General features: G+C 37.2%; 1 protein-coding gene across 28 annotated transcripts in view; it reads left to right on the forward strand.

Moving 5' to 3' along the window:
• LOC110483451 (uncharacterized) overlaps positions 1-21,362 on the forward strand; it is a 425,837-nt gene that overhangs the window by 299,256 nt on the left and 105,219 nt on the right. For 27 of the 28 annotated variants that reach the window (XR_014953368.1, XR_014953360.1, XR_014953366.1 and 24 more), the window contains 2 exons: positions 8,654-8,741; positions 10,557-10,636. The gene's annotated coding sequence lies outside the window, so the exon portion shown is untranslated. Of the gene's footprint in view, positions 1-8,653; positions 8,742-10,556; positions 10,637-13,372; positions 13,490-21,362 lie in introns of all 28 variants that reach the window. The other variant, XR_014953348.1, reaches the window with a different exon arrangement.

The following is a 21,362-nucleotide window of genomic DNA, read 5'->3' on the forward strand; positions in this document are numbered from 1 at the left end:
TATATACATTAATTTATTAAATATATATATATAATATATTTTAAATATATATATATATTTAATTATTGTTTTAAAATGATAACATTCCTTTTATCTTCAAGGTCTTTCCTGGAAATAAAATGAGCAGTTGTTACCACCCAATATAAACAATATACCAAAAACATGACTTACTATAATCAGACTTTATTATATAGTTTTTAGCTCATTGTTCATGCTTCATAGGCATTCCATGTGATGTATCAATATTACAGATAACAGCATTTAGTGCTCGTTTCTCAATAACCTTATCTTTCTATCTCATATCAGGTTTCAATCTGTGAATTAGACTGTGGCATCTTGATTAAGAACTATTGATCAGTACTGGAAGATCAAATATTCCTATTTAATTTTACTTTATTTAAAGTTTTTGCGATATGCAAGTGTGTCTGCTGGATGGCTAATGCAGAAGAATGAAAAATCTTTTCTAATAGAATAGCTCCTTGCAGAATACTTAAGTAATTTAATTGAAGACTGGTAATAGCACTTGATTTTGACTTTTACTTACTTAGAGGTATCTGTCTTTAATAACAGAACATTAGTTGATGAAGAAGTTTGAAACATCAAATTTTTGTTATGTTTTTAAAAGATGATCCCCAGTGCAGATCATGCAAAAATGAATGTTCAGAAAAATTTTCCTGTATGTGATCTAAATAATTGGCACTTTGGATACACGTTAAAAAAAAAAGTTTATGCGTTCTTGTGTTCTTGTGTTCCTGTTTTGCACATGCAACGAGAAACACAAAGTAAGTCAAGGCCCCTCTGTAATTACATCTGGAAAAGGATGTCAAGAAGAACAAGAAGGGCTTTTTCAAATACATGAATAACAAAAGAAAGGTGAGGATAATGTGGGCCTGTAACCAAATGGAAGGGACACCCTGGTAACAGAGGTTGCAGAGAAGGCAGAACTGCTGAATGCTGCCTTTGCACTGGGAAAAGATCAGCCTGCAGGAATCTCTGACCTGGGAGACCAGGGTAGAGGAATGTTGGAAGGAAGACTTTCCCTTGATCAAGGAGAATTGGGTTAGAGAACACCCAGGCAAATATGATATCCTCAAGTCAATGGGCCCTGCTAGGATTTATCCACAAATTCTGAGAGAATTGATGGATACCATAGCAAGGCCACTCACAATCAGCTTTAAAAGTTGGTGGCACTCAGTAGCGGTGACTGAGGACTGAAAAAAAGGAAATGTCACTCTGGTTTCCAAAAACAGCAAGTAAGAGGACCCAGGGAACAACCAAACTATCAGCCTCACCTCAATCCCTGGGAAGTGATGGAGCACCTCATTCCAGGTGCCATCTTTGTCCGTATGGGGGACAAGAAGGTGATCAGGAGTATTTAGCGTGGCTACACTAAAGGCAAATCATGGTTGGCCAGCCTAATTGCCTTCTGTGATGAACCAACTACCAGGATAGATCAGGGGAGAGTAGTAGATATTGTGGAAAGCAGCTCTGTGGAGAAGGACCTTGGGATCCTGTCTTTTTTTGGTAGAATATTTGATAAATTATCCTGTCAAGTTTACAAAGTTGCAAGACTGTTTTATTTGGATCAACCCCAGATGTGCTCCTCAGAGCACATAAAATTTTCATAAAATCATAAAACTGTAGAATGCTTTAGATGGTATCTTAATGTTCATCTTTTTCCAAAGCCCCTGCAATGGAGAGGGGCACCTTTCACTAGACCAAGTTGCTCAAAACCCATCCAAACTTGTGGAAAATATATTTGGAAGAAGAAAATAAAAATATTTGGTTTTCAATGTAGATAGTTTTAAATGAAAAATATTTCATTTTTTTTTATAATTACTCCCTATAAAGTCCATGAAACTTCTATGCAGAATTTAAGTTATTTTCTAGAATTCTGTTAAACAAGAGCTCTTTCTTCTCCATCTTCTTCATATAGGGAACAGGAGAATTTTAAAAGAATTCTTTCCAAATGTTTGTCTCAGCAAAACCAACAAAATGGGGATTGAGTCCTTTCTTTAGTGTGCTCTCTGCATGCAGACTGTGTAAAAAATAGATAAGAACATAAAGGGAAAAGAATTCCATATGGATAAAAAAAGTGGAAATATTTGGGAGATTTTTGGTTTACTTTTAATTCATGTACTAGTGTGGGTTCATAAAATTTCAGAGGCAGACATAAAAATAAAAAGGCAAAACATATTTTAAAATAATTTATCAACATTGCCACTATGATGACAGACATCTAAGTGCACCATGTGTACTTAAGTGTGAATCCCAAGTAGAATTCCAGTTAATGATAGCAAAAACTTAGAGGACTTTGCTAAGAATGGAGTAAAAGCTGGCTAGTGTATATTGTTCCTGATACTTGTATTTGTTTGAAGTCTGTGGCTCAGTGCCCACTAATGCTGTATCTGTGTATTATCAAATAACTTGGCAGTATAAATTTTATCTGGGTCAAACATAATTGCACTGTGGCACTTCAACTGAATAATTGGGAGACCACATTACGGTACTTATTCTGGCCTGATACTTGGCACCAGGTTTATGTGGCTCTAGGAGGTTGGATGACAAAGGTCTGACATCTGCTAGGACAGAGATGCACTACAGAAATTTTTGTATGAATGTGAAGTGGCAGATTGAGCCTGTGCTGGCTCGACATTTAATGTCTTGTGGCTGCAATATTATTTATTCAATACCTTAAATCAAATTTTCCTTTTTCAGAGGTGAAAAGTAGTGATTTTGAAAGTGAAGAAGAGTCTCTACTCTCCAAAAAATTTTTAGAGTGGGTCACTGAGACCATTGCAGTATCACTGATGTTTTGACTAATTGCAACAGCTTCTGTCTACCCAGTTTGAGTTTTGTTCTGCTTCTGGGGTGGTGGAATGACCTATTGGGCCATATCTGGCCTAATTTCCAAAGCGGTGAGATACAACCCAGTCCAAATGAGGAAGCATCTAAGTGTTTGCACACTTTGACTTAGAAGATACTGCTATAAAAACATCACTGTTTTAGTGCTCCCTTAGCCTCAAGGAAAAGGTAGGATTGATTCTGAGGCACATTGAATATCAGAACCATAAAGACTGAAGACCTAATGATTTAAATAGTTGCTATGTTTTTTTCTTGTATTCCCATATATTAACTTTTATATAGGATTTTTTTACCTTGACAATGTTCAGCTACAATCATAGCTACAAGATGCTACAATCAGGTTATTTTCCATAAGGTCCAGATTTCAGCTAATCATTCTTCAGGATAAAGTAGAATGAGTTGCAGGATTTTGCTATGGGTAGACATACCACAGTGGAATTCACTGGTGCGCTGAAATATTATTAATATTGGTTTTAGTACTATATTTGTGTAACATACATCTAATAAAAAGTAATAAACAGTAAAATTGCCATCAGAAGACTGGAATTTTTCTGCCAGTGAGTGGGGAATAGCAGAAATAGAACTTGGTTTAAATATTTGCATATTTCTAATTCTATGGGTAAATGCATCACTGGAAAAATATTTCCTTAAGTGCTTTGTGGAACTAGAATTTGTAAAAGTAAGAGGATTTTTTTTCAATTGTGAATACGTTGAAAAAAGCACTGAAGTCTGTACAGAGATTTTGAGCACATTTGACTAGGAAGGTATTTCCAGAGATTGTGATAAGCATGCTTCTGTTTTAGCATGCAGTGTTTGATTTTAGTAATGGCTAGTAACATAAAATGGCAAATGGCAGTTTTGTCCTGTCCTTTAGAAGTACATTTTGTGAAGATGTATTTTTCTTCCTGATGTGAAATGCATGTGAAATGTTCATTGGTCCAATAATTTCTGATATATATGTCAGGATTGCATGGAGAGTGAAAGGTCAGCAGAATTTTTCTTGGGGAGTGGGGTATTTGCTGAAAGCAAAATAACAGGCAGAGAGCTATGCTGATCTTGCTTCTTTGGGAGGATCTTTCTTTTAGCTGTGCATTTATCAGAGGAAGGAATGCATGTTGCTGTTCAATATCTGTTTCATAATGGAATGGAAATAATACAGAAACAATGTGACCTTTATTTGCTTGTGTTTAAGGAAGCATTCAACATCAGAGTTTTCTCTGAGTGATTTCAAGACATATCACATTTTCTTTTCTTGATGTGTTTGCTACTGTCTCTAAAGATAATACATAAAAAAAACTCCAAACATACAAACCCCAGCAAACCCTGAAGGGATGAGGTATATTTGTATTGGGCATCTCCTGTCCTACAGGAAATTTAGAACCTCAAATCTTATTTGGGATCTCACTGAATATTTTTTCTATTCTACCTAATTTAAAAAATATTTTAGTTAAGCTTGACATATTTATTGAACACAGACTAGAAATGAATACTGACAGATTTTTTTGAAAGACATGTGAAATTATTTTAGTAAAATGCATTCACCTACTTCCTAAGACTGCTTTGTTTGAGGGAAAAGTGGGAAAGTATTTATCCAGAGACTATATATTCTGTGCTACTAAAAGAAATTCTGTTACAAGGTAAAAAATGCATGGAAATATGTATAGATATATATAGCAGGCACAGGCCATGGTATGTTCTGTGCAGAGGTTGTCACCTATTCCAGGGTGTCTGTCAGGATTTGCTTGTAATTCCAAAAATTACAGCTGATGTCTATATTGGACATGAAGAAATAAAGCAAAGAAAAAAAAATTATTGTAAATAAAATTGAAAAAAGATAAAGCTTTAAAAGAAACATTTTTAAACAGAAATAGAAAATATATAAACAAGAAAACTTTTTTGTAGCAAACATTTCTAACCAGTCCTTAAAAGGTCAGATACATTAAATTGCACACCTGCAGCACCTTTTTATGCTTAAAAATTCATTAAAAAATTATTGAAGGTGCGTTTCTGTTCAATCTCTTCTCTAATGAATATATCTGCATATGATCACAGCTTTTCTCCTTTAGTGCTTTCTTACTCATTTCCTAAGTCCTCAGTCTGTAACTTGATCTTGTGAGATTTGCAAAGCTGAGGCCAAAGTCACCATGGAAATGTCATGACACTGCCATTTTTGGAAGTACCTGGTCATTGTAAGTGGCTGACATGGCTTCAGCTTCATGGCTGCACGAATAAACTGTGCAATTTCTTTCATTGTCCATGGACTTTCTGTGTAAATAGGAAGAGGTAAAGGAATTGTTGCCTGTTTTGTCTATGTATTATACCTAGTTTTTGAAGTGTGATTATAAAATCATTTGAGCTACTCTTCAAACACAGCTCTTCCCAAGGCTTGAAGGCTTTCATATTGTTACAGTCTTTCTTGGGAAAAAAATAAGAAAAAAACCAACAAGAACCCAATAGGAGGGAGTGGAGTGCAGCACAATCTTTGCGTCATTTTCTCCTTATAGGTTTTCTGATTTGGCTGTGGTTTCAAAGCTTGGGGTTAATATTCCCTGTAGAGCATATTTCAGGAGTGTTTGGCTTTGTATAATGGTATGATGTGTTTCACATCATACCATTCCACCCTCTAGACACCAGAAAGGATAAAATTTTTGTAGTGAATAAAATTATCTTGTTTGTATCCTTTAAAAGAATTAATATATTAAACAGAAGTAGTTAATTAAAAAGAAAGTAGATACTAAAAGTAATTCTAATTAAAGGGTTGAAATTTCATTCAAATTATTATATACTTTCCTTTAAAAAAAAACCAGGAACCTGACACAAATTCTGTACAAAAATTCTGCTTTTCTGAGCAAGTATAGTGTATAACCTTCTTAAACTTATGAGTTTTAAAATCAATCTTTAAAAAGTAGAGGAGTGACCTGTATCAAAATAGCACATTTTTACATTCAGTTTTTCTGTGAGGGACACAATCATAGTATTAAAGATTTCTGATATACTCTAAATCATATAATAATAATAATAATAATAAAAAAATTCAGTAATATGTAGGAGAAAGAGAGCCAAGTTACAATTAATGATGAATGAAGAACAGAATGCCTCAGGTTTTTAATATTTATTCTCATCTTTATAACAGTGGAACAAAAGTGTATTTCATGTTGACTTGCAAAATTAAAATAGAATGGTATGAGTTTGCAGCACATTTTGCCATTATGGCTCTTGAGTTCATGTGTAGACATATCCTGTAGCTGGATCCATTATTTTCACATGCCTGTGAGCTGATGATTCCAAATAATTAAATGGTGATAAAAAGACAGCAGAAGGTTTTTTTCAGTTTACGCCAGACTTGTTCTGGAGAAAAATATCATCTTTACGTAAATCAGTTAATGTAACTCGAATATTCTTCCTGTTGTAGTCACAAAACCTTCCACAAAACCTTCTTTCCTACACTGGTCATAAATTGGTGGCTGTTAAAAAAATAAAGAAAATGCAAATAAACAAAAAACCCAAACCCATTTCATTGTAAGCAGTGTCAGTGGAAACAAACCCTTTTACTTATTAGAAAAAGTGATCATCACAAGGATAGAAAGGCAAAGGGCCAGTCATTTTTACAGTGCTCCAATTTTACTCTCTGCCTTGTATGAACAAGTATGAAGGATTTGTAACTACACTAGCAGTAACAGAACCTGCAGGTATTTGGTTTAATAAAGACCTCATTAATACCATAAAATCTTAGTGTGAGGTAGAGCTGCTCTTAACCATTCTCACTCGGCTAGATGTGAAGAACCTTCAAAGCCTGTAAACATGCCAGCAGTAAATGACTATACATTCCCCGCAGCCACCTTTCACTGCAGAAAGGTTTTTAATTTAGATCTCTCGTATCTTTTAAAGGTTAAAAAAAATTCTCCTTATCTTCTTTATTTTTTTTTTTCTTTCTCTATTTTCTTCTTTTCAGAACATGAATCTGTCAGGAGGAAAAAAGACAACAAAAATCTTTGACATCTGGAGAGAATTTCAAATAGCTTTTTGCATTCTGAAATGCAACCTGGAAGGTTTTTTAGAAAGATGAGTAACAGGACCAATCAGCAAGAGATAGACTTAACATATCTGAAAGGTCCATGTGAGTGTTCAGTGCTCTCCACTAGAGATTTTGTGGAGGAATATGGTTATTCTGAAGGCTTTTCCTAAGAACATCAGTTCAGAAAGGGCTGTTAGCCACTGAATAAAGGCAGACACAATTGCTATCACATTGTCCAGGACTGCATTACACACACATGTCTCAAAATGACTGTGAATGAAAAAGAATATAGCATAAAACCCTTCAAAAAATATACTGCTGGTGTTTCTGTTTGTTCTGTTTTCTATGGGGAGATATCCCTAGTGTTTCTATTTTGTGATAGATCTAAGGTATTGAGTTCTAGAGGTTTGGAATAAAATCAGTAAAGCATGTGTTGGTATTTGTGCAGGAAGAGTTTTAATATTGTATCTTCTAATACCTTTGGAACTAAGACTATTTCCATAACCCTGATGGAGTGTGACTTGTCTGTATATAAAGGCATAGGTAATGTGCATAAACTGCACATAAAATTATGCACTGTTCTGCATCTCTGTTTTCATTCCTTCAGGATCATCCACACATCATATATCCCTATTTAATTTGTACTGGCTTTGGTTTTCCTTTCTCAGCTGTTACATATGTTCTATTTGTGCCCTACTGTGACACCACAGGAAAAATAAATGTTGCTTGACTTACCAGAATCCATTAGTTTGCCACCTGTCTATATGTATCTATCTAGATGTAATGATGTCCATACTTGCATCATACAACTCACACACATACCTAATTTTGTTCTGGTTAAATGGTCTGTATCAGTCCAGAAATTTGTTTCACAGACACATCTAGTCACATGCACACTAGAAACCTCCCACACAAGTATGCGTGCATGCAAACTCAATTCACAGGCTTACTGCATGCAATGGGTGCCAGACCCAGTCAAAGATTCAGGAAAAATTAGAAGACCACAATCCATGTTGATTTGTAATGCTCTTGACAGAATAAAGTTCCATGCAAGCAATGGAATGGGTGATCTGGCTGCTCTCAGCCTCATAGAGTATTTTGTGCTAATGGAAGACCAGCTGATCCTAGCACATCATCAAGTGAATTGGACTGTTTTCCTCAATAGGTCATGCACTTAGCATACATGATCCTATGGCCAGAGTTAGAGAAAGGCTATGGTCTTCCCTGGGATAGTTTGACAGGATGCTGAGTTAGTGCAGCCTGTAGGGTGAAGTTTGGTACAGCTCCTCTGCTAAAACATACCCCTGTAGATTTAGGGAAGAAATGCGTTTCAGATCCTTATTTGATTAGGAGTGAAATCTACAATTTTGAATAGTGATAGGGCTTGGCAAAGAAAAGATAGCATTATAAGGAGACAAGTAGTTTTTTTGCCTCATTTATAATCTTGTTGCTAATGAATATTACTTGCATGAACATGGCAGGTAACAGGGAAGTCATTAAAGTCACTTTGATCCACCGTTTGAGAACATAAAACTTATAAAACTTTTTTCTTTCTGGAAAAGACTTCTTCACTCATTTTAAATGGTGATTTTTGTTCAGAATTTTAGCTATTGGAAGTATACTGTTGCCATATCTTTGTTGTTATTTTAATCTTGGCAAAATCCATGTAGGGGTTTAGCAAAACTGAGAATAGTTATCTCATTCCTAGTAACTATCAAAAATGTTATCAGCTAAGTAGATTTTATTATTAATAATATTTTTTTTTTTTGGCAGGACAAGAATTACATGACACATTTCCTTGAAGTTGTTTGCTACCAGCTACTGCGATAGTTTTTTGGAAGACGCTTTTAATAAAGAGGAGGCATGTATCATTCCCTCAGGGTGCCAACCAGGTTACTGGATAATTCTGGAAACAATGGTTCCCATATTTAAGCCTAGTTCCACCAAGATCAAGCCTGCATTCTGAGATTCTGCTCAGATTTTTTATCATAGCATATGGTGGAATGAGATGGGATGCCTTATATATGGATCTATTTCTACATAAATTATGTTTATGTATATAAATGACTAGAGTCTGTTTATGGATGAAAAGATAGGGCTTAGATATTTTCATATATTTAAAAATATTATTTGATGCAAAATATTGGTGTACTGTTCTGCTCAGGAGACTCTGGAACCTGGCTTGCTGCCGTTGGAACCCGGCAATGTTTTTCAAATATGCTTAAGGGCCATCTGGGCTAGAGATATTTAAGTTACAAGCACAGCCATGGATCCCTACTGCCAAATTCAGATTTGGCATTCATTTTGGAATTTGACCATTAAGAGAAAGAGCAATATAAAATTGTTTCTATCAATTGTTTTTAACTGCAGGTTAGTAATACTGAATCCAGAGGAACCTGATGTTCTGGCCTTGCTAAGAAAGCTGGAGAATGAGTTGTATCACTGAGGAGTCTGTAATTTCAGCTCGTTTGTTACAGTGTTGTTTTATGTGGGGCTTATGAGCCCCAAATCGCCTCTTTTCTATTTCTCAACACAATTCTCAGAGACCGAGGCTGAAGAGAGCAATACTGGAACACTCCTTAGTTAAGGAAAGACCAGACCCAGGATTTGGAGGAGCTATGGCACAAAATAATAGCTGCTTTGTCACACTAGCCAATATGCTGGAAGATTTTAGATGCTGTGTTTGCCATGACTATGTAGTTTGTCTACCAGTTGTCTGCTCTCCTGTTTCTTTCCCTACAGTTCAACACAGAACCAGATCTAGCTCTAAAGTGTGAGTGAGGAGACATGGAATCACCTTAATTACTTTGTTGTCTGTAGACAGCAAATAGTGTTTCAATTTTGTACCCATCAACTGTCACCTAATTTAGTGGATACTCATTGATGTCCAGCAGAGAATTTTGAAATTATAATCAATATGAAGATGCCACAGAGGAATAATAATAAACTTCTTAGGACCTGGAAATCCATTTAATGAATCAGGAGGTTGAGTAAATAATACCACATGTATGTGGTGAGAGCTGTCTGTATAACTGTGGTTACAGCTCCAAATCACTCCTAAATATCCTACAAAATAAAAGTAGATTTAGTCATTATTATTGGAAAGTCTGCTCATGGGACTATATCAAATGCAGTTACAACAGCATAAAACATGAGAAACATGAAAGCTCTTGGTTTTTTTTTACAAGAGAGGTAGTTTTCTTTGATTTTCTGGCAAAGCATGTGTATATTTGTATATGTGAGAAGGGTAAAGACATGGGATGAAAGTGGATGAAAGAAAGCTGCAAAAAAAGTGAGGAACACTTATTCCAAAGGGAAGAGTACTGCCTAGCTGAAGGATTGACAGAAAGGCTTGGATGACTCTTGCTGGTATCTTGCAATGGTTTCACTGCTTCAAGCAGCTTCCTGTCTGTGGGCCAGTTCCATACCTCATGAGCTTGCATGGCACAGGCCACAGGAGTGAATAATCTGAAGGGGTTAGGGTATTTAGATCAAACCTGTGCTATGTAACCCCAGCTCTGATACTGATATTCTTGTGTGGCCTTGATTATGTTCCACAACATTTTTGCCTCATTAGCTTCAGCAATAGAGGTGGGTGATATTTATCTGAGGGCTTCATAGGAAATTTTCTACCAATCAAGCCATCTCTAAGGATATGTAATGTGATTTTTTATAGTGAATCTGATCAGACAACACTCTTACCCATCAACTGGCTGAAGACTTAATAACCTACCCTCACCCAGATCTACGACACAGGTAAGCGGTGATGTGTGACATCTCTACCCAACCATGTGCTGGGTGCTGTTTCTAAAGAAGAGAAGTAGTAATGGGCTAAAGATTCCCATCTGCCTGACTTTGATACAGCAAGCTAGTTAATGGTTTCACAGCTGTTTCTGCAGCTCTCTCTCCATGCTGCCTTTCTGCAGGAGAATGTGTAGAGCAGAGGGAGCAGGCTGCTGTCAGGGGATTGACTTGGTGACCTCTGGGACCCTTCCGACCTGAGTGGTTTTGTGATTGCATAATTTGATGCATGTGTTAAAGTGGGCTGATCTTAGAGTGTAATTAGGAAACAAAGCAAGAAGTCATAAATCTGTGGTCATTTCTTCCACTCTTGCTGCTTTATATTCCGTCAGTTTAAGAAGATTAGAGGACCGTGTGTCTGTGTGTCTCTTGATTATAGAGGAGTACCTAAAAGACCAGTATCTGACCTTTTTGCTAATTTCTTTTAACATTGGAGATGGAATGTTTATGGCAGCTCTGCTCTTCTTACATCACAGAAACTACTGAAAGTTTGGTGCCTCCTGGGAGTGTACTGCTTACATGCTTCATTGTATACATGCATAGGTAAAACCCCTATATGCTCCCACAAGCATAACAGCCACCAGCCAATTCTGGGCACAAGAAGACCTCATGCTATGCCTGACAGATGCCTTTCTCAGTAGCATTATTCATATAGCAGAAGCAAGGGTACAGGGCAAGTGATTTGCTCTGCTTGTAGCAGAAGTTTATTCCCAGCTGCCATCTTTCATGAAGACACCTTGGTCCACACTAAACACAAGCCACTGGTGATTGATCCAATCCTGATCCCCCTGCCTACACCTGGCAGTCTCCCAAACCACCCCACAGGACAGATTAATTGCTCCCATGGTCTGTATGTAGCCCATGGGCTGTAGACTGGTGACTACACTGCCTCGATTACCAGAACTATTACTGCTTTAAAGGCCCGAGAAGTAGCGAGAACAGATTCACTGAACGCTTGAACTCCTTGCACTCCTGAGCTACGCGACAGGCAGTGTTTAAAAATAGAAAGCACGGCTCCCTTTGCAGCCCCTTTCCCAGTGATTCCTCTGGGTGGATGAAGTCATGCCCACAGCTCACTGCCCCATGAGTGGGCAGCCTGTCTCCGGCAGCGTCAGCAGGAGCCAGCACGGCGAGCTTAAAAGACTGTCAGGGGTTGGCAGGTCATCCACCCAAAGGCAGGAAAGAAGGGGGAGGGAGGGAGAAAAATTGAAAAATAACCACAAAGAGAACAAGCTCTTTTTTGAAATTGGAAACTTTAAAGAAAAGATTTATGAACCTTTGGGTTTATAAAACCACCTGGTGCTTTGGAGTTTGCTGCTGGTTAAATTTGGCAGTTCAAAGTTTGGTGGTTGTTTTCCTCCATTAAAAAAAAAAGAGAAAAAGACATTTAGAATAGTCTAATTCCACATGTGCATTGATCTTTTAAAACTCACGCCCACTTAACTTTGAGCTCTACTTGTAAAAATCAGAAAGATTTAGTGGGGGAAGGCTGTTACTTTTTAAGGGCAGCTTCACCATTTGTGGTGCGCGTTGAGCAGCGCGGCCCCTGAACTCCAGCTTTGCCGTCTGCTCCGTTTCCTCGCGGGTGCACAGTGTGACTTGTGCTCTGTTTGGACAGTTGGTGACCTGTGACCCCCAGCCCATAAAATGTTTAGGCTGGGGACGCCTGAGAGGAGCTCTCAGACGTGATGGTTGGCGACTCTTTTGAGACAGGCCCATCGTCTTTCCCCCCAGCCCATATATAGCCGCAACGTGGAGCCTGTGGGTTTTGCTCACACAGCAATTTGAGTCAGCAACTTCCCCCCACGCCTCTGGTTCTGGGTTTCCAAGGAAAAGAGGGGCAAAAATTAGAGGAGAGAATAAGCATTGCATTTTGCCTTTAGGGTCAGACTACATTTGAGCTTGTGGATCTCAACCATGATGCACAGCAGCAAAATGCAGTGTAAATTCTGCTTTTGTAGGAGCATCTGAAGCTAGAAAGAATCATTAGAGAGTTATGATGTCTGTCCTTTGGTACTGAAACAGCAGCAATACAGCTTAATTTTTTTTGTAGCTCGTTTCCTCCTGCTGTTTTTATACTGACTGACTATGCCTTATTACAATATTTGTAGAGACAGATAGTTATTAGATTTGGATGAATCATTCAGAATGAACAATTTATGCAGCACGTTGCTTATTTTGCCTTCTTAAATTTGCAATTAAAAACTGTGTTACTCTTAAATGCATTCGTTATTTCAAAATTAGCTGTCAGTTACATGAGTGAATATTCTTGTTCTGAGTTCATTTGCAGTCATTTTCATGAAAAATATTGGTAATTTCCAGTGCTCTGGCTATCTCTGTGAGTCAGGTGAGGCTATTTCTGTTGTCCTTTTAGAGATGCAAGTATTATAGCAGCAATAATGTTATTCTGTGTTTTGTGTTTAATTCTAAACAAATTTAATTTCAGGTTGTTAGGGCTTGATTATAGACTTGAAAACATGGTGCAGAAGTGTTTATACATAACCAGGTATTTGAGATTAAAGTTGTTCTCTTGCCAAGCTTTCATTAAATGTTTATAGAAAGTGAAGGATGCTGGCCTTTAAGGACTAATATAAGAATGTGTATGAAAGCCTCAGTTTTATAACTGGTGAAAAATAACATCTGTTTCTTCTTTCTTCTGTTAATTCTCCTTTGACATGGCCAACCTTGTAGCATAAATGAGAGGTTTCTTATCGCATCTGAATCTCTGTCTATCCAAGAGTTGAAGCAGTCATTGCAGCTTAAGCAAAACTGAAGATTTTTGTTTCCAGTCAAAACCACACATAACAGGTAGAGTTCACTCCTGTAACCCAGTAAGAAGATTTAAAGAGCTGGTCTGTTTCTAGGGTTGCCCTGTGACTTCTGACCCTCCTGTCAAAGGTTACACTTGGCAGTATAGCTTGTCCTCTGGCTTATTAACTCCTAAAATCACCTCATATACCTGGCTCTGCAATTAGAATTTTACTAGTTTGGAGCTTATTAGCTCAGCCTCTAATTGCCAAGATCCATCTGCAAGGGATAAAAAATATGTCTGGGTAAAAAATTTTAAATGGCACAAGATTAATTTTTTAGCACAGTGATAGCATTAATTCACATGCTAATTCTGAATTTTTGCTCCTCACTTACAGCTTACAGCTATTGAAAAAGAGTTTATGTGCTCTGTCCTTCTTTTTCAGAACAAATGTGAGTTTTTCTGCTAGTTCAGTCTTGTGTCAAGAGCATGCAATAAAGATGAAAGTTATTTCTCCACAATAATATGCTCCATGATAAAAGAACTGATTTCCTAGGGATCTAGGTTAAATTTCTGACTCTTCCTTTATGTTCCTATGCGTGTTAGTTCACAAGTTTTTGCTCTGGTTCTCTATGTGCAGAGAGATTGACCAATTGCTCTTCTGTGTCACCCTTTATATTGCTAGTTAAAACTGAAAAGTATTTAATCTGAGGATCACATGCACTGGGTGCTGGTGTAGAGTTCAGCACACAGAGATTATGACCTTGTTTGGGGTCACACTCTTGATATTCCTAGGAGGTGGGCAGGATTATCCCCATTCTTCTGATAGGCCAGTTGAGGAAAAGTAAAGCTGAGAGATTATTAGAAGTAAGAAAGTAGAAGAAACTCTATGTTCTCTTCCAGATTTTTGCTTTACTTGCATCTCAAGCCTTCTTTGGGCACAGACAAAAAGAGGACATTCATCTTGGAAATCTGAGTACAGGCAGATAGCCCTGTGAGCCTTCCTTTTATCATGAGTACAGCAGAAGTTAATTGACCTATGGTTTTAATCCCTTGAAGCAATCCTGCTCACCTTTGCTTAAGAGCAAAGTTACCTGTCTCAGAAAAGCACATATTCCATATGGGCACACATTTCCTGCAGGAAAGGTTAGGTGGGTATACCTTTTCACATTCAGTTCCAGGACAGAATTGAGTATGCCAGTGCTTGGAAATATTGAAAATATTATGTGGATGTTTTTGGTGTAATATTTTCATGTATAAATCTTGCTGCCACAGAAGGAAATACCTCTGTTTCTTCCAATTTCAAACAATTTAAGTAGAAGAAAACTGGGAAAAGGAAAGGGGAAAACTGGTGGTAGAGAAACTGCTCACATCTTCTGTGCTGTCTTGGAAGCCTAAACTAGATTTTCTGACTCTTTGGAGCAATAAGAATTTTGTCATTTAGTACCATAGGCCCAAGATATCATCCTCTGCTTATTCAGTTTCAGTTTCCTTGAGTTGGACTATCAGAATTCAACTGTGGAAGCAAATCTCTCAGCTGCTAGAGCTATCGAGTAATTAAGGTATTACTCAAGAGGCTAAAGCTCTTTTGACTTTCAACCTGGGGCCCATGAGAGTGATGTAAATGGATGCTTGCCTCACCTGTGCCTAATTAAGTAAAATTAGGTGAAGCAGAATTCAAGAATGTAATAATTTATTTCCATTGCAAAAGGATGTGATATCTCAAAAACAAAAAACCCCCCAAAAAAACCAAACCCAAAAAACCCCAAAAAACACAGAAAAGACATAAAAAGAAAAGACATAAAAGACATAAGAACTGCACTAGGCAGTAGTCTTCTTGGGAAATACAGTAACACAGTCACATCGTGGCTTACAGTACGAATTCCACAAACACTGCTGGAGGCTCAGGTCAGAAGTGCAAGCATATGTGAAGAGCAGTGGGTGGAGAGAGGTCTAGAATGAAATAAATGTGTGCATCCTGCCTCAATGTTAAGATTTGTGTGTTTGTATTACCCACTCAGGGGCTGCTCCTGGGTGGTTCATGGGATAACCATGTGCCCCAGGCCTCTGACAGACCTCTTTTTTGAGATCTAGAAATGGTTTAGATATACCCTACAGGCACAAAGCTATGTACCACATAGCTGTAACATATTACAGGAGTAATGGAACCTGGAAAGGAAAATATTTTATATTATTTAATATAAAATATGAAAGAAAATATTTTATATTATTTTTATTTAATTACCTCCTTAATTTTCTGTTGTTTTATAGAAACAAGTACACCTTTAATATTTGCAAACTGAAATTAGTATTTTGCAAAGCATTGGACAGCAGAATTCAAGTTTAATGCACTATTTGTATCTAAAAAACTAAGACAATAATATGGATTATAAAACTATGGCTTTACTTAGTGCACACATATACACACCTACAGATATATGTGAAAACAAGTCAAAGAGCTTTGCTCAGTATGATTCTGGTATATTGATCTAGTAATGAATCCTGCAAAATTGTAAATGAGTTAAAAGACAGATTTCATTGTCTCTTGGTATAACAGAGAGAAGAATGACATGAAACTATATTAAGAACACTGAGTTATGGGCTAAAGAAATTATGATGCCTATCTACCAGAATTTCCCAGGTTAATTTTATCAGCTATGCTGATTAGCATCAGTTTGGGTGAATTATTTGCCTTTCAAAATTATTTCCACTCTTTGCCTTCTGGTCCTTTCACCTGAAGCTTTCAAGGCACATCAGGGTCAGTTTTGTGAAATCTTTGAACACGAGGTCATAGAATATGACGTTGAGAAGTGCAACTTCTTTTATATTTTCAGTATTGATATCTCTTAGAAATTACCCTTGCTGTGCACGGTGTCTGAGTTTTGGGTCTGTTGATCTTGGTTCACTGTGGTATCTGTGTGCACCCATGGCCGATAAAAAATTAATGTATATTTATATGCAATAAATGAAACATATCTCTAAAAGTATACTGGCTAACAAAAAGGAATATTTATGAACATGTGCTGTGGTGGGGCAATTGAACAGAAATGAAACAATCACTTTTATTTTTTCTTTTGAGAATAACTTTTGCTAAACAGAGAGAATAATAATTTATGTCTGACTTCACAGTCTGTACAGGACCTGGCTTGGCTCTTATAATAGTGCAGTATACTCTTGGACCAAACCATTTTTTAAGATGAGCAGGTACAAATCATAGCCAAGACACATGAACTTTGTGCAGTATTTAGTGAGAATATGACACTTTTTGTTGGCTTTGTTCTCAGATTTTCCAAATTAAGAAAAATAGTTTATTTTCTCACAGCAGATATATTAGGGATGTCTTTGCAAAACAATACAGAGAAAAACTATCTCTGTATAGGTGGTACTTCAGGGATATGAAAATTTATGCCTATACATCTTGACTCAACAAAGAATTGATCATATCTGCCGTTCTTGAAAAAATAGATCATATCTGTTCTTGAAAAAAAGGCAGTGTCCATGTAACAAATGGCAACTACTCTTGCAATTAAAAACATCTTCTTGTATGATAATTGGCTTCTTTTGATCAATTTAGAATGTTTTTTACCCCACAGATACATACTAATAAAAAGAGCCGGTAAAATTTAACAGTTACTGGTATAAGCAATAGTTATGTCCTATAAATCTTAATGCAGTCATAGTAAATATAGGATTTGCCATCTGCTTTTGTTTATATCAGGTAAGCAGAGCTGAAATTTTCAAACTGTGATTTGTAGCTGTAGCAGAAATATTTGCTCACCTCATGCTGCCTCTTGTTCTGTTTCTCACTGAGAGAACCTGTGTGGAAGAGGTAGATGAAGTGTAGGGTAAAGTTAGGCCATCTCAATCCTTCAGGAAAAAAAAAAAAAAAAAGAGAATGTATTTAACTAGAAATTAAAAAAACCCAATCAAACATAACCTTCATGAAAACATCAGGAAACACATAAATGCTTTCTGATCAACAGTTCTCTGGGAAAACTGTTGTGGTAAGCTGCAAGCATATCATTATTTGTTATAATAAAAGGGAGAAGTGGTTGTGACAATAGTTTCCCAGTGATAGTGAATTGTGTTTGCCACCCATTTCTCCAAATAATCCATTCTACTTAAAGGTTTGAAAAATCCTGAGCTGATTGATTTGAGCAAGAATCTCTGTTGGGAGTGTTTTTTCTTCTAAAGTTTCATTCTGACTAGAGAACTGATGGTAGATCACTGCAGTCAGCTGAGGCTTAGCCAGTCACATCCAGAGCTGACAAGAGCATGGAGTTTGCTGCTGGGCTGTCCATGGCTGGGCCAGAAAGAGATCTGTGCTCTGTGCTTTCTCTGGGCCATGTTATGGCAGAGGAGATAAGCTTTATAAGCGTTCATTGTACAAACTCAGACATGGTGTGCTCTATTGGGAAATTATGACCACTGCTTATTCTACATATTCAAAACCAGGGTCTGGAATTGCCTTTGCACAGAAATTATTTCCTCTCTGAAGTGATGTATCTCTTGCTGAACAAAGCACTGAGTGCCTTTCCTGGTTTTGTATAGCAACTAAACTTTCTTATTTCATCACAGAATAAAGTGAAGCACAAATCTTTCCTAGTTCCCACTGAAATAAAGGAAAGGTTTTTGTTTTCTTCAACAGCCTGTGTGGTTACTTGTGCAGTAATCTTCATCTCTGTTACTTCAGCAGTGTAGTCTGAAAATTGATTATACTTCCTTATGATTCTCTGGGGAATAAGTACTACTATGTGTGTTTGGTCTCAGAATAACTTGATCTGATTTCAGGAAAGTTGTCCCTGATCTGCATAATTTCAATTGAGGATGTAATGAGAATGTCTGAGTAATTATACAATTTAAATATTTTTCAGATTATTCACTAGTATTTGAAAATCTGAATTATTAGATTTGCCTTAAGGGTTCCTAACCAATTACCTGTACAATAGGACAACTGTTTACCTGCTAAGTGTGGTATTTTCTTTTCTCCTTTTTTTTTCCTTTGGCTCTGCTTTATCTGGAGAAGTAAGCTGAGCAGCCATTGTAGCTGATGATATTGTTTCCTCAAATTTATAGAGAGTTGAAAATTAACATTGCTCATTTACTTACCTCTGAAGTACTTACACAAACCTGTTATTAGGAAACTAATGTTATTTTGATGCTACTAGCTCTTCTTTCTGAATACAAATTATTGACCCACAACTACTTAAAAGAAACAAAATCCTTCTAATCACTTACAAAAATACAGAAGTTTGCTCTTAAATTAGAGGATTAACTGGCTAGGATTGACTTTGCATATGGAATGTCAGGAGGAAAGGGCAGCCTGAGTCATGTATAACTGGCCTTGTTTATCTCAGTAAGAGAGAGAGAGAGGAAAATTTAATTTAGTGCATGCAATTTAGCATGCAAAAGGTCAAACTGGTGCATGCCTGCAGGTAGTTAATCAGAAAACTGCGATAATTTCCAACCCAAACAATGTTAAGCAATAGAAATGTAAATATTGGCACTTGCACTGTGAGTGTGATTTCAGCTGATGTTCATAAACCCCGCTTCTGTCCTGAGCATTTTACATGATACATATGGTTTCAATTAAAAAATAGTGTCTCTCCATCCTCAGCCCTTTTATTGCCTCCAGTATGGTTGGAACAGAGGGTACAACAGAGCAGAAGTGCAGCTGGGGCAGGATGCCTCTTGGGTAGACTCAAGTTTGCTTTAATTGAATCTAAAAAAATAAAATTAAAAAAAAAAATCTGACACATGGCATGTGCCATCTGACAATGGGCAAAAAGCCTCAGATCAGTGACAAATGAGAGGGAAGGGAGACTGTGGCTGTATTACCAGAAAGCAGCTCTTAACTAGGTGAGGAAAATTTGTGTGCGCAGGAGTTACTGGGAATTTTTTTTAAACAGAACTTTTTTTTTTTTCTCTAGCTTTCCCTTCTCCCTTTTATTTTACGTTCTTTATAATTTTGAACTTCCACTCAGCCCTTTCAACCCAGTGCAGACAATCATGGAGCTGTACAGGGTCCGAGTTCATTTTTGTGCCTACTTTTTTTTAATAGGCTAGTAACCTGGGAAAACATATTTCTTTGTTTTTTCAAGATGATGAACATCTTTTAGTTCTTTTAAATTTCCCAGATGTATGCTGCAATTAGCCAAAGGATACCATTCTCCTGTCCCATTTTTCCTTCTGTAAATACACAGAGTAACTTTTTCCCCCGCACACAAGGTCTCTTAGGAAAATTACTTTCCTTCTCACTACAATGTACATATACATTTCCATACATCTTGTAGTGCTGCTGTCTGACATTCATTTGGGGTTTTTTTTGGAAATTAATAATTTATTCAAATCCCAAATAAATTGGACTCAAATCAAGTACTGATGTTAGATCTGATTGGGACCCTATGTGTGGCAAGTGTAGAATTCTCATTTCTCTCCCATATGTCAGAAAATCGTGTCTGCATTCAAAACCCTAGAGATAGATGCACAAATGCAGCTGCTTTCTTATTTAGTGGAGCTACTCATAGTCAGCTTATTATTCTAATTTTCCAAAGTCTGTCCTGGCTTATAGAATTGCTTCAGGGCATAAAGTATTGATTTTGTTCTGAGAACTTATGTGTGGTTTAGGTGCTGACTATCTATGGGCATGATATTTTCACATATTGATTACTTTTTAGGAAGGGCAGAATTCCCTCTGGTCATGCTGTATTTAAGGTGTGAGGTAAATGGAAAGGGTCAGCAGAGACCTTGAGAAAGCCTCACTTTTCCAAGGAGTATCATCATGTACTTGAGCTTTGCTAGGCACTTGTAGTCTCCAAACCTTTGGCAATGTAAATAGTCAGACATAATCTAATGTAAGCCTCATTTATTTCTACTCCCAGAAGGGAACAGATGAGGCGGCTGGAATAGTTTTAATATTCTTGAGCTGTGTATGGATGTTGAGGAGACAGACAATACTCTTGTTTGCTGTGGCATGTTTTCATTTTGAAACTATGAAGATGTAGCCAGAGAGGGCAGTCTGGGCTCTGTGTCATGACTGTGGTGTGCACTGGCTGGTAGAGGGCCAGCACCAAGAGCAGCACTGAGCAGATGAAGCCTGATATCTCAGCTGAGCAGCGGGGCTCAGACACAGCAGTACTCAAGGCACTCTTGAGATGACTCAGGATGAGGAGTGGGAGTCCTGACTCGGAAATGCCGCTGGCTATTTCCTGCCTCACTGCTTGACTTTGCTTACTGCTCTGTGGAGCAGAGAGAGCTGTACACCCATCCCTTCCTCTGCCATTCTTGACATTTCCTACTGGTAAAGTAACCTGTGAAAATAATGTGAAGGAGGGAGATGGATAAATACAACTTTCTACTTCCTTTTCATAAATGTAGAGGGAATCCATTGGATTTGATCCAAAATGAGCTAGCAAATTTAATTTATTTTAAATTAAAATATAAGTGCAATTTCTTGATGGCATTTCCACTATTGTTGTTTAGTTGTCTATCATCCCATAAATAAATAAAAATTCTGGGCCACTGTCAGAGAAGATCTGTTCCAAAGAACAGGACAAGAAGAGAGTCCTGGACTAAGGGGGAAGCTGGAAAGGCAACGTGACAGTACCAGTCTCATTTGGTCTTGTAAATAGTCAAGTGCTGAAACCTGAGATCACAAGTATCTTCTTGATTTAACTTAGGTGGAGAAACATCAATGAGAATGTAGGTATGTGTAAAATTAACCACACTTTTAAGCCTGAAGAACTAGGGCTTAAATCAGTCTGAATTGTATGTCATGATTTTTACTGGCTTTTTCAATGCCACTTTCTGTAGGCTTAAAGGCAAAATATGAACGCTGAATAAGAAAATAGTAACTTTGTCTAATATTTCTCAGTTTACTTTTTTTTTTAATGCTGTAGGTTTCATAAACAGGAGAGACCTTTTGAAGGTTCT

This window comes from Lonchura striata, chromosome 2 (genome assembly GCF_050655825.1).
Source record: "Lonchura striata isolate lonStrDom1 chromosome 2, ASM5065582v1, whole genome shotgun sequence".
Taxonomy (NCBI): domain Eukaryota; kingdom Metazoa; phylum Chordata; class Aves; order Passeriformes; family Estrildidae; genus Lonchura; species Lonchura striata.